Consider the following 13,444-nt stretch of genomic DNA (forward strand, 5'->3'; position numbering starts at 1 on the left):
AGAGACAATACAAGTTTCACACAGTACTTCTACAGTGGTAGATGTAGAAACACTACCAGAGTTTCACACGGTACTTCTGCAGTGGTAGACGTAGAGACAATACCAGTTTCACACGGTACTTCTGCAGTGGTAGACGTAGAAACAATACCAGAGTTTCACACGGTACTTCTGCAGTGGTAGATGTAGAAACAATACCAGAGTTTCACACGGTACTTCTGCAGTAGTAGACGTAGAAACAATACCAGAGTTTCACACGGTACTTCTGCAGTAGTAGACGTAGAAACAATGTCAGAGTTTCACATGGTACTTCTGCAGTAGTAGACGTAGAAACAATGTCAGAGTTTCACATGGTGGACAGTAGATAAATAGAACAATGAACGCACTCGCCCTTTCTCGACATTTCATAGCTTTATTTAATTCTTATTATCAGATAACTAGTGGTTCAGTGATAAGTCAGTGGGCTTATAATGCTAAAAATCTTGTTTCGGTACCCGCGATGGGCAGAGCACAGATAGTCCATTGTGTAGCTTTGCGTTTTGCAATGAACAACAAACTGACAACATAAGTAGAATATCATGTAATTAGAATATTACATATATAGAGTATCATATAATTATACGTCACATGACCCAGTTTTAACTGGTTTACTAGATAATGCTAAGTGTGACTTGGTTTAGCTTTTCTAATCATAATTTATAAAGACATAAGTGTTAATCATAAAATATATATAACATAACTAATGAATGTAAAACAAAACTTTCTGTCACAATTCCACATTACCACTCGATATGTTACACAAGTTACAATTCTGTTAAAATACAAAAATATTTTCCTTCACTCACGATAATTAATGTAGTAAGCACTATCGAAACACGAATGTTCTACTTGCCATTGTCTTTAGTTGAGAAAATTTCCACAAACACTACAATGCAACATTTACAATAAAAAGTTTAGATTATTAGAGCCTTCACTTAGTGCAGAATCTATACTTTAACGAAACGAATCTAATGTGACGATTTTATTATTATCATAAGACATTAGTATTAGGCTCATTACATTTTTATCTTAAACCCTATGTTCTTTATCCTTAGGGATTTTCAAGAAAGTAACCCAGGCAGCCTGAAGAGCTCTGGATTGTGTATCCGTCACACCGAGGCAGCAGCCAGACGAACATTTTGTCAGAGTAACTGTGGAGCTTTTTAAACTTTACCTTGCACTTCGAAAATTGTTTCTAAGTAAATAGATAGACTTATAGTAGTGTGTATGAATCAGAATAACAATGTATAATACATTACACGTGTAATCTGCAAGTGTACATTGTTGTACTCGCTTATAGCTATGGTGAATATAAGTGTCAGTGAATTCCTGTTGTTGTGAATCATAAACAAGTACTTACAAATAATTAATACTTTCAATAAATTATTGTAAAACTAGCACAAAATTCAATCTCAGAGTGCCTATTTTTCGATCACGAGCTCTTGACTAACCACTAGGCCAAGCCCCGTCTGAACACAATGCCTCTAGACAATTTGAATTGAAAACTTAAATTTAAATCGAAACGCGATGTGTGATGACATATTCGGGCTTCAAATTTCTAAGATCAAGAGATTTTGAAACGGTATCTAACAAAACACAACGTTGAAGAAATTAAAAGTTCGAAAATGTGAAACCAAAAAAAATATGCAGTTTTAAAAACTGAAAAGTTTAGAAAATTAGTTTTTGCAAAATATTAAAAGTGTAATAAACACGCCCTGAAATTCTGAGTTCTAAAACTTAAAAACAGAAGCCATGCACCAGACTGATTAAAAATAATGGCAGATACTATTGTAAAATACGTATAAAAATATTTTTATGAGCTGAACTTTGTGGCTCACTAGTACATTTTCAGTTATTTTTCAAGTATGAAACAATATGTTATGTATCGTAGGTAGTAGAACTGATGGGAGCACAGGGGGCACGTGCCACCAACTATTTGCCCGATAGTGGTGTGCTATTTCAACTTTAACATAACACGTAATGTGTCCCCAATCGTCGATCCCCCTTTTTCAGATTCAGATTTGTTCCGCTGCCTGTGGCTTATGTATTTTATAAATAAATCGTGCATAACGACTGTATTTCAAAATATTTGTCACTGAGATGTCATTCATTGATGTCCCTCATATTGGAAAATCTAACGACCAGTGTAACCCCTTTTTTTTCAATTAGGGATGTATTCAGAATTTTGAGAAGTCATTCATTGATGTCCCTCATTTTGATAAACCTACAAGACCATTGTAACCCATTGTTTCATTTAAGGATGTATTTGGAACTTTGAAAAGTCATTCGTTGAAGTCCATCATGTTGGCGGACCTACCAGACCATTGTAACTCAAAGTGAATGTCAAACAATCATCATTCAGTAATAGGTTTGTTCATCGCAATATTTCTGTGTATTTGCCTTGACAGCTTACAACGCTAAATTTGAGGTTCGATACCTGCGGTAGAAAAACCCTAGGGGGAGATAGGCCATTGTATATAATGTTTAGCTTAAAAATTAACAAAAAATACGTTTAGATATATTATGTAATAATGTTATTAATTTTAATTAACTTAATCTGTGTTCTAATATTTACATTAAGCAATACTGCTTCGATCTGAAAGAAAATTAAAAAACATGAAATATTTATTCGTTTTCGTTGCTGTATCTATATAGTTTATATTATTTTTAAGGTCAGTGTTTAAGTGAGTGATTTGCCACCACAATTAATTTAAAATAAGTAATTAATTCATGCGATATCATATATAACGCTTAAGTAATTCTCATCTTGATTTATTTATTTCAACTTCGTATCAATTACGAATACTATTACAGCAGTTATTCATATCCTTATTTCAAGAATGAAAAAAGGCCTAACCATCACGTCAGAAAAAAAAACAAAATCATTACAAGTTTTTAGCCTCTTAACGGTAAGCCAACAGAAAATTGAACATATTGTTCAGAGACATAGACATTTTTACATTTAATTCAGTAAAAAGTATTTCCTTATTAAAGGAATAAACCCAAAACACGTTATGTATCTGACTACATAACAACTTATTAAAAGGATTTCTTTCAATGTACTACTTTATAGGCCTATATGTAAATGCAACAAGTGAACTCAAGATGATATAAGTAAGCACGAGATATGTTTTGAGTCGATAAATAAGACCATACGACACTGCAGTTTAAACACAAAAGATACGGTTGTCGAAAACATCAAATTTAAACTACGTTTCTCTGAGCTATATTCCATTACTGAAAGACGTGACACGTGAAATTGAAAACCTACGTAAATAGAGTCAATTCCAACACTAAATATTTTAACAGTTCTACAAAAACACACACACAGACACTCTCACATATACATAAATATATGTCAACCTTTAAAAATTAATGTTGAAGACGTAATTGTTCTGAAAAAAAATTCACTATTTAGGTTAGTCTTTATAAACTAATGGTGGTACCAATTACAGATAGCTAGAGAGAGAGAGAGAGAGAGATTTTCTGATGTGTTTATATACCACATTTTAGTCCAAAATAACTAATATTCACTGTATATATATATATATATACCATAACTTATGATATAATTTGTTCTGAGCTTTCATGAGTATAGCTCAATAAGAAACTGATTGTATTTTAAACACTGAGAGAAATATATTGGGCCATAAACTGACAATTAATAAATTACATTTTTCCGAGTAACAATACTGGTTATATAAAGGCCGATGGTGATGATAATATGAAAACGAACACTTACATCCTACATAATGATTATCTGTCCTTATCTTTTCTAAACACAATATCGTGGAAATTGTCGAACCTAAGTACGAGTTCATTAAGAAATATTAGAGCGATTGCATAAGATCAATTTGATTGATTCAGAATAAAATATCTTAAGTTCTAAATGCAATGTTAGAGGGATCCTGGCTAGACTAAAGTAGAAATTGTACGTTCTAACACACAACAACTTACCATAGGCCTGAAATGGATACAAAGATCGCTGATTCATAAAACAATTAACGTTCTATAAAGAATCATACAGACTGATATGCAGAGCAGGGTAGTGCGTATTTATAGATGGCTCTACAGTAAACCTCCAGCCGTCCTTTAAAGCAAAACGATACTAGCAACTTGTCTAGCAACAGTGCGACAGTCGGCCCATTGCAATCCCCTCGGCTGGGTGAGTGAGCGCGTGCTCACTTGCACGCGCTCGTTGCAGACCATCATCCATATAAAACGTACAAGAAGAGCAGCGCCACCAGAAGAGAAGCCCGACTATGGCCTCTATTACGTTAGCCAGGTTAGTAGAGTTGTATATTTCTTTGTTTCGTGTAAACTGAGATTAGTTGAAAGTTACTTTCTAAAACTTTCGCTTTCTTGATTATAAAAGGAAATCATTACGACTGTCAAACACTGTATATAACTACGTAAAATAGATGTAATGACAGATGAGCTTGGGGAAATGTAAAAATATAATTCAAATACACATTAATAACCTCCTACTCTCGGGAGCTCTGTCGTAAAGATCTCAATAACAAACTTGCCACTCCATTTTTTATTTATTTCATTAACTGATAAATCCGTAACAGTGGGTAAGCGATAAAACACTGCTGGGTAACTGTGTTCATCATCGCTATCTCCTGAGAGAACTTTGCAAATTCCCGGCATGGCCAGGTGGTTAGGGCGTTCGACTCGCAATCTGCGGGTCGCGTGTTCGAATCCCCGTCCCACCAAACATACTCGCCCTTTTAACCGTGGGGTGTTATAATGTGACGGTCAATCCCACTATTCGTTAGTAAAAGAGTAGCCCAAGAGTTGGCGGTGGGTGGTGATGACTAGCTGCCTTCCCTCTTACACTGCTAAATTAGGGACGGCTAGCGCAGATAGCCCTCGTGTAGCTTTGCGCGAAATTCAAAACAAACAAGCAAACAAACTTTGCAAATTGAACAAAAAAAAATGCAATACAAGTGGAAGTACAGAACAGTGATTGAAGAAAACTACCTTCAATGGAATTTAGGTCAACTCAGGTCAATTTAGGTACAAGTGGAAGTACAGAATAGTGGTTGAAGAAAACTACCTTCAATGGAATTTAGGTCAACCACCACTCAAGCTCAAAATGTTCTAGGAAAGAATAAAAATAAAATTATCTCAAACTATAGAACAGAAAATTATATAAAAACATCCATTATCGTTGGAGAATTTCAAACTAGTAGACCACTCTAGTGAAACCACTAAAAAATAACAATGATGAATCAAAACTCCTACAACTACTTCAACCCGGGAGAACATTTCACAAACGATATTTCATGTTCTGATTCATCATTACCTCATCTTATTATATTACAAACTAGCTGGAGTACCCGTTCCCTGGGCGGAAGTTATGTAAATTGTTTGTTTGTTTTGAATTTCGCGCAAAGCTACACGAGGGCTATCTGCGCTAGCCGTCCCTGATTTAACGGTGAATGACTAGAGGGAAGGCAATTAGTCATCATTACCCACCGCCAACTCTTGGGCTACTCTTTTACCAACGAATAGTGGGATTGACCGTCACATTATAACGCCCCCATGGCTGAAAGGGCGAGCATGTTTGGTGAGACGGGGATTCGAACCCGCGACCATCATATTGCGAGTCGAGTGCCCTAACCACCTGGCCATGACGAAGCAGAACAAGTGCACTTGGCTGCGTGCTATGTCTCCCGGTGACTTGATTTACCAATTTTAAGACACATTTGTAAAGCTCATTGGTCAGCTTTGTAAATACTTGTTTAAAAAAAGCTGCATCGTGTTGAAGCACCGAAAGAGGCGGATTTAACCCAACGTGTTGAATTTGTTCTTGGCAAGACTGGAAGTCGATGACCAATGATCTGCCAGCATCTTATGGACTGATGAAGTACACTTCACCATTTCTAGAAGCTTCAACGCGCACAACAACTTCATTGTAGGTGCTGAAGGAGCATATTTTGAACGGTTGCTGTGATTGATCGGACATTAGATCATAAAGTGGCGCTCCTAGTGGCAATATGTGATAACTATAGAATTTCCTTCTTCTTGATATCCTTATTACCTCTGTGCAATTTCACCACATGGGTCGCGGGTTCGAATCCTATCATCGAACATGCTTGACCTTTCAACCGTGGGGGCGCTATAATGTGACGATCCATCTCACTATTTGTCGGTAAAAAGCAGCCCGAGAATTGATGGTGGATGATGTTGACTAGCTGCCTTCTCTCTAGTCTATCACTTGAAAATTAGAAACGGCTAACGCAGTTAGCCCTCGCATAGCTTTGCGCGAAATCCAATTAAACAAACAAAACAAAGCAAGTTAACTTTCAATGTCATACCATGATGCGCTGAAATGCGAAACTTTCTTTATAATCATATTGTTTTAAAAAGAGAAAAATATTTGAGTATTTATAAAACTCCCTACAGGATCATTAAAATGGATTGAAAGTATTTTAATACTTGAAAAAATAATGAGTTTTATACAATATATATATTAACTCTTTTTTTTTTTTTTTTTACGAGGAAATAGGATTTGAAGCGATCTAACTTTGCACTTACATTGAGCTCTTAGATTATGTTCACCTTACGATAGTATAGTTTGAAAGATGAAACATTTCCAACTCTACCAGCTATCATGAACATGCAGCTTAGATCCATATATGATATGCAGCTTTTCTTAATTTTAGATAAGTGACTGATTATGGCGCTGTCAAAGCATGAGAAGGTCGAGTTAAAATCATAAATAATATTCAACGTTAAACAAGTACACAATTAAAAACATTTTATTTAGGCCTATTTATGGCCTTCAAAAACTTGACGACACTACATGTTTCGACGTTACAACGTCATCATTCAACTTTTTGAAGGCCATAGATAGGCCTAAATAAAATGTTTTTAATTGTGTACTTGTTTAACGTTGAATATTATTTATAATTTTAACTTTATACACAAGTGCCAAAATACTATAATTAAGGTCGAGTTAATTCTGCTGTTAATCCAAACTTGTTTCGAGTTACAAGTACAGCATGTGGAACACATTCTGTAAAATTCGTTGAAGTGACTTTGGTTCCCAAATTTTCTGACACTCTGTAGATAGATGGAGATATGAAATGGTGTCCAGGTAAGATTTATATGTCTAGAGATGTAGAAAACAGCTTACCACCTACCAACAGGTCGTAGAAAAAGGTCAAATGTATATTCGCCAAATAGAGTCCACAATTAAAACACTTTAATTTAAGAAATGCTTTTGTTACAATCAATCTTAAGGTTTTATAATTATTTTATACTTTTTAGGTAATCTTCACAACGAAAGTTTTTGTTACCACCACATCAGTTTTTCGTTTTCATACGGACAGAGTATAGTCCAGTTGATACTGGATTAACGAGCTTGGATACTGGATTATCGATAATCCCTTGACGAAGATGCATAACAGCGAATTATTGAGTACATAAACATACATTCTGAAAATATTTATTTAAGTTGTTATTTTATTTACATTAATAGAAATGTCTACTGATAAAATGTTTTTGTTAACAAAAGTTAAGAATAAACAAACATTTCTATGCGAAAAATTACGTATTACCGGTAGCCAAAGAAACATCTGAGTAGTTGTGATCAAACAGAGATTGTGTGGGTTTGAAACATTAAACGCCAGTTAAAATTTAACATATTTCACAAATCAATGCAAGTTGGGAAAGTTAGAAATTAAAAATAAACATCTCGTGGTGTTCTAGTAAATCTGATTGGACATTTCGTTGAGTGTTTAGGTAGTTCTTAGTTCCAACAAAACTTTAAAATATGAACAAAGATAAATGAAAGGAGTGAGGAATTAGAAATGTGAGGATCCAACTCCTGTGGACCGTACATAGGCTTGGAAACTCTTCAAGTCAGCTTTCTGCGCATTGTCCATGAAATTTCTCACCGTCATTGGATGTACATTGTCCAATCAGAGCTGATTTCAGATTCCTAGATATCCTTAAAAACTACAAGAAAAGCTATATCTTGTTCTCGAGTGTGTGTGTGTGTGTTTTTCTTCTAACAATTCTTATTCTACACAGAAATCTGAGACTTTTATACACACGTCTTGTGCTCTTTCTTGGGTTTGAGACTAACTAACTTTACAACTTTGTTTATAACAGATAACACAAACACTGATGCTCATCTCTATATCAAATGATAACAAGTGTAAGAAGTGGGCATACCAATCGATGTCATATTTAAATGTTTGTTCGCCATACCACATCGTTATAAAGATTTTATTTTCACGTCAGAATGTACGGAAAGGATACTCAGCCCGCTATTTCTAAAGAAAACACTTGTTTTAAACTCAGTTTTCTTCACTTATGGTTGTTTTATTCCAAATATTAATTTGAATATCGTTTCGCAGCACTCGCTTCGAAAGTCAACACCTCTTCACACTGGATACTTTTTCTACCACTCTCTCCCCTAACAACGTTGCGTCAACATTTAGCATCGAAACGATGATCTTCGACAACAGTCACTTAATTTCGAACACTAACTTTAAAATAAGCAAAATCCGAGCAAAGTTGCGTACTGTTCCTGCATTGTTCCCTAAGTTATCAGCCTCTATGCCAAAAGGGAACAGTATATATACGTGTCAAATATTATTGAATTATATTTAAAATTAAAGTCATTACATAAAACGAGACGTGTTCGGTGTTCCTCTCGACTTCTAAGAAGGCCACAGATTGGAAAATGACAAGACACAGTACGAAAGAAAGATAGGGAACTATGAGTGTGTCAAGAAAATTAACGTGCCAGCCATGATGCACAGACAGCCGACAAAACAGGTAGAAAGCCACCTAGTGACGCATAATTATCCTAATTGAATAGAAATAAAAATAATAAAGATTAAAAACCATATGATATTAAGAGAGCACTAACGAAACGTTATATATGTATATATATACACACACAAGATGTCCAAAAATTTTGGAAACATACCAGAAAAAAAAAAAACGTTTAATTTAACGTAGACATAATTTATTGCACGTGCAAGAATAATGTTTAAAGTGTTTTTTTTTTTTACAACACCGGCAGATAGCGTTAGATATTCAAAAATGCGCTATTTCAGTAAAAAAAAACACGTCATTTTTGTTTTTCATTCTTGAAAACAGCAACACAATGTGCCTGAAAAAAAAAAGCGAAACACATTTATATATATATTTCATTGTTTTGTTTTTACATTATTTTGCATCTTTGAATCCGTCTGGCTTCCTAATGAAACTCAGTTGATGGAAAAAGTCGGGTTCTGCTGCTGAGCTGGTGGTCATTATTTCTAAACGAAGACCCCTCAAGGTGATGATGGACCATCTTTCCAACTGTTCTGTTCCAGGAAGATGGTCTGTCGAGTAAAAACAACATGATATTTTTCTCACCATTATTATTATTATTATTTATAAATTAAACTTAACACTCCACTAGGTACCGCACTAGGTATAATCTTCTGCCAGCAATAGTCACTTTTGAAGACACCCTAGAATGGAACAGGAGATATTGGATCTGGAGTGAAGCATCGTGAAGGCAGCCTCCAACTTATCTGTTTTGGCTAAGGCGCTAAAAACACATTTCTTTCTTTAAGGCTAAGTGCCAAGCAGGTTTCGCTTTTCTTGGGGTCAGATAATGCCTTGTAGTCAAGGGATATGCTCAAATTCTCAAATGAGGAAGGTCGCGGCTTGGAAATCTGTGATATCTATCCCTGATGTATGATGAATCATAGTCAAAGCATCATGAACTTTAAGCAATGTTAGTCTTCATTTCTCACCTCCTGCGCAGACTCCTCTAGTTGTCAGGCCAACGTGGTGTCAATTAAACAGAATTCATTTTTCCTCTGAATATATTCTCGGGTAACCAGTAGTACTTTTTGTCCCTTCACGTCTTATTTGTTACCTCAACGTTAACTGTTAAGACCTTTCTCTGGAGTTCAATAAATTTATCACAACAGATGAAGGTATATTTAAAAATGTGTTTTTTTAATAAATTTCACCACAGTCCTTTCATTTCTCATGTCTATTAATGAGCTAATAAATTAAAATAATGTTATTTTTTTGGTAGGGGAGAAGGCGAGCCAAGCGAATCATGGGTGGGTTTTGATAAAGGTCCTAATCCACTAATGGTAACGTCATAGAAGAATTTCACAATAAAAAAGGTTGAGAAACAGCAGTAAGAAAGCAGCATCAGAAACGTGTCTGCATGCACGTGAGAGTGAGACTTTGGAACGTGTCCAATTCTGATATTAGGATCGATCTGTAAGTACAGGTAATGCGAAAGGTGAGTTTATTTCGAAAACTAGTACAATTCGATTACCTTTGTTACTGAAACTCTTGAGATTTATGTGGTGTTTAATTCTACCCTTTGTTTTTATCACTACTTATGTTACCCTTATTTTATTCAAATTATTCCTTGTATCTCTCCCATGATTGTAAAGTATTTTTTTTTTACAATCAGTTAACTTTTTTTTTACCAGTATCGTGATATAATTTCATAAAAATCCTTTTGTCCAATTGAATTACACGTGAAACAAATTTATAATTTGTCGTTAGAAATAAAGATTCTATCTAAGTTATTTTCAGAGGCAGACAACCGTTACCAATGATACTTAAACATCACCTCGCCACCTAACTACGTGACAAGATTGTTGTTGTTCATATAAATCGTATATGATTGTCACATTCCTCGTGGTAGAGTAATAAACGGGAACGTCTAGTTTAATTGAAAAGAGCAAGCACGTTCTACACGTAAAGTGAAATGGATAGCTCCCCCTGTCAGAATGGATAAATTCTATGCATGCTTGCCTAAGAGTGAATAACGCCATGGGGTAAAATTACTTAATCATCTTTATAATTTATGGTTCCAGTTCGTTGATTAGCCAATATTTTTGAAATGTACATTTGCTCATATTTACACCTCTGACAGAGGTACACCATGTAGAGTTCGCCATAGAAATACTTGAGACATTTGAATCAGCCATATATCCTAGAGTTAAACATTCAGTACGAAACCCTGCACATTGATTTTTTTTCCGAACCTATTTCTTTCACAGTGGTTATCCATCTTACAAAGATCTAACGTTTCACCCACTTGTAATATAAAAAAAAATGTTTATAGTTATTTCTGATCGTGACACTTCTGGATCTGCAAACTCTGATCTGAATTTCAACCACTCCCTTTTCTTGGTTTATCCTCTATAACTATTATAACCCTGAGAAACACGTGGTACAAGTAGGAACTGGAAGTATTGTTCACCTCCATCAGTAAACATGCTTGGGATGACTAGATTTTGTTACTTTACTGTTGACGATCTTTGACCTTATGGTCAAGTTGATTGTTTGGAATTTTTGCTTGTTTGTATTCAACAAGGAGTTTTTATTGTCCTCAGTGTTCGGGAAAGCTACTATAAGATAAAAGAATATTATATATTGTCACTTGAGGCAACTTGCCATGTAACTTATCGTCACATCAATGCAACCAAAACCCTTAAATAATCCGATTTAAACCATCCATGAAGTACACCTATAGAACTCAATATACAAAGAATGGGCATTCTCTTCGGTTTAACCCTATCCGTTAGAAACCATATGAAACAATACATCTTCTTCTTTGTCATACGTTTGTTTTGAATTTCGCGCAAAGCTACACGAGGGCTATCTGCGCTAGCCGTCCCTAATTTAGCAGTGTAAGACTTGAGGGAAGGCAGCTAGTCATCACCACCCACCGCCAGCTCATGGGCTATTCTTTTAACAACGAATAGTGGGATTCACCGTCACGTTATAACGCCCCCACAGCTGAAAGGGCGAGCATGTTTGGTAGGATGGGGATTCGAACCAGCGACCCTCAGATTGCAAGTCGAGTGCCCTAACCACCTGGCTATGCTGGGGCCCTTTGTCATATGTAATTTGAATCTGTAGCTAAGCCTCTTGCACTAGATAAATGCTATGTAAATATTTGATGTACACGTTTGTATCTTTCTATCTATCACCCTATAGGTTTTGGTCTTAACATATAAATAACAAAACATTGATTACTGGATTGAGGCAACAAAAAAACTGTAGTTTTAGTCCTGCAAGTACTAGCTACGTATAGAGAAGGTATCAGCCTCTAAATCTCAAGGTATGAATTCCTAGAAAGAAAAAAAACAAACGGTTATTAATTATTTTAAGGTACGACCTTGCCATAAAAACTGGAATTCTGAACACTAGAGCAATTTATTTTCATTTTAGCCTAACTTCTTGGATACAAGTGTGTGTGTGTAGATAAATCAGCAACTGACAATTATGAACGATAAACAATGTAGTTAATAATATACACCTATAGGTGCATCATATTGTTGCTCCAAACAATGTAGTTAATAATATACACCTATAGGTGCATCATATTGTTGCTCCAAACAATGTAGTTAATAATATACACCTATAGGTGCATCATATTGTTGCTCCAAACAATGTAGTTAATAATATACACCTATAGGTGCATCATATTGTTGCTCTAAACAATGTAGTTAATAATATACACCTATAGGTGCATCATATTGTTGCTCCAAACAATGTAGTTAATAATATACACCTATAGGTGCATCATATTTTTGCTCCAAACAATGTAGTTAATAATATACACCTATAGATGCATCATATTGTTGCTCTAAACAATGTAGTTAATAATATACACCAAAAGGTGCATCATATTGTTGCTCTAAAAAAGTAGTTAATAATATACACCTATAGGTGCATCATATTGTTGCTCTAAACAATGTAGTTAATAATATACACCAAAAGGTGCATCATATTGTTGCTCCAAACAATGTAGTTAATAATATACACTTATAGGTGCATCATATTGTTGCTCCAAACAATGTAGTTAATAATATACACCTATAGGTGCATCATATTGTTGCTCCTAACAATGTAGAAACGTATGTATAATCCTACCTTGCCAGTCAAAGCTACAGTAGGTGGAGTTATGTTCTAGCTTGATTAGCTTTCTCACACTACAGTAATCAATCTTACTAGAAGTAAGCATGAATACCTAGCTAAGTCAATCTAGAATAAGTTATTAATAGTGTATGTACACTTAAGTGGAAAAAGTGGGGTGTTGGGTGCTTATGAAAGTAAGGACATGTTAAATGTCCCTTTTTATATATATATGTAGATTTGAAACAGACTTTAATACAAAAACATAATTCTTTGAGGACTAAATCTGAAAAATATTTATAAAAGTCAGTAAATTGTGATGAACTGAGCAATGATGTACTCATGTATATCATTAGTGATTTAGTCAACTCCATGTTCCATAGTATACAACCTAAATTATACTATTTCCTATCAATTAAAACCTCCAGAAGTTCTTTATATTTGCCCAACTTTATACTACGTCAAAGACTAAAACACTGCAACAAAATCCAAG

General features: G+C 34.9%; 1 protein-coding gene across 1 annotated transcript in view; it reads right to left on the reverse strand.

The window, feature by feature from the left end:
- The window catches only part of LOC111087649, a gene marked incomplete at its 3' end in the record, with an annotated part of 146,580 nt that extends 142,267 nt beyond the window's left edge, over window positions 1-4,313 (reverse strand). Inside the window, exon 1 of the mRNA XM_022394998.1 lies at window positions 3,994-4,313. The remainder of the gene's footprint in view (window positions 1-3,993) is intronic.
- Window positions 4,314-13,444: the final 9,131 nt, after the last annotated feature.

Source organism: Limulus polyphemus, unplaced genomic scaffold, assembly GCF_000517525.1.
Source record: "Limulus polyphemus unplaced genomic scaffold, Limulus_polyphemus-2.1.2 Scaffold2423, whole genome shotgun sequence".
In the NCBI taxonomy this organism is placed as follows: Eukaryota; Metazoa; Arthropoda; class Merostomata; order Xiphosura; family Limulidae; genus Limulus; species Limulus polyphemus.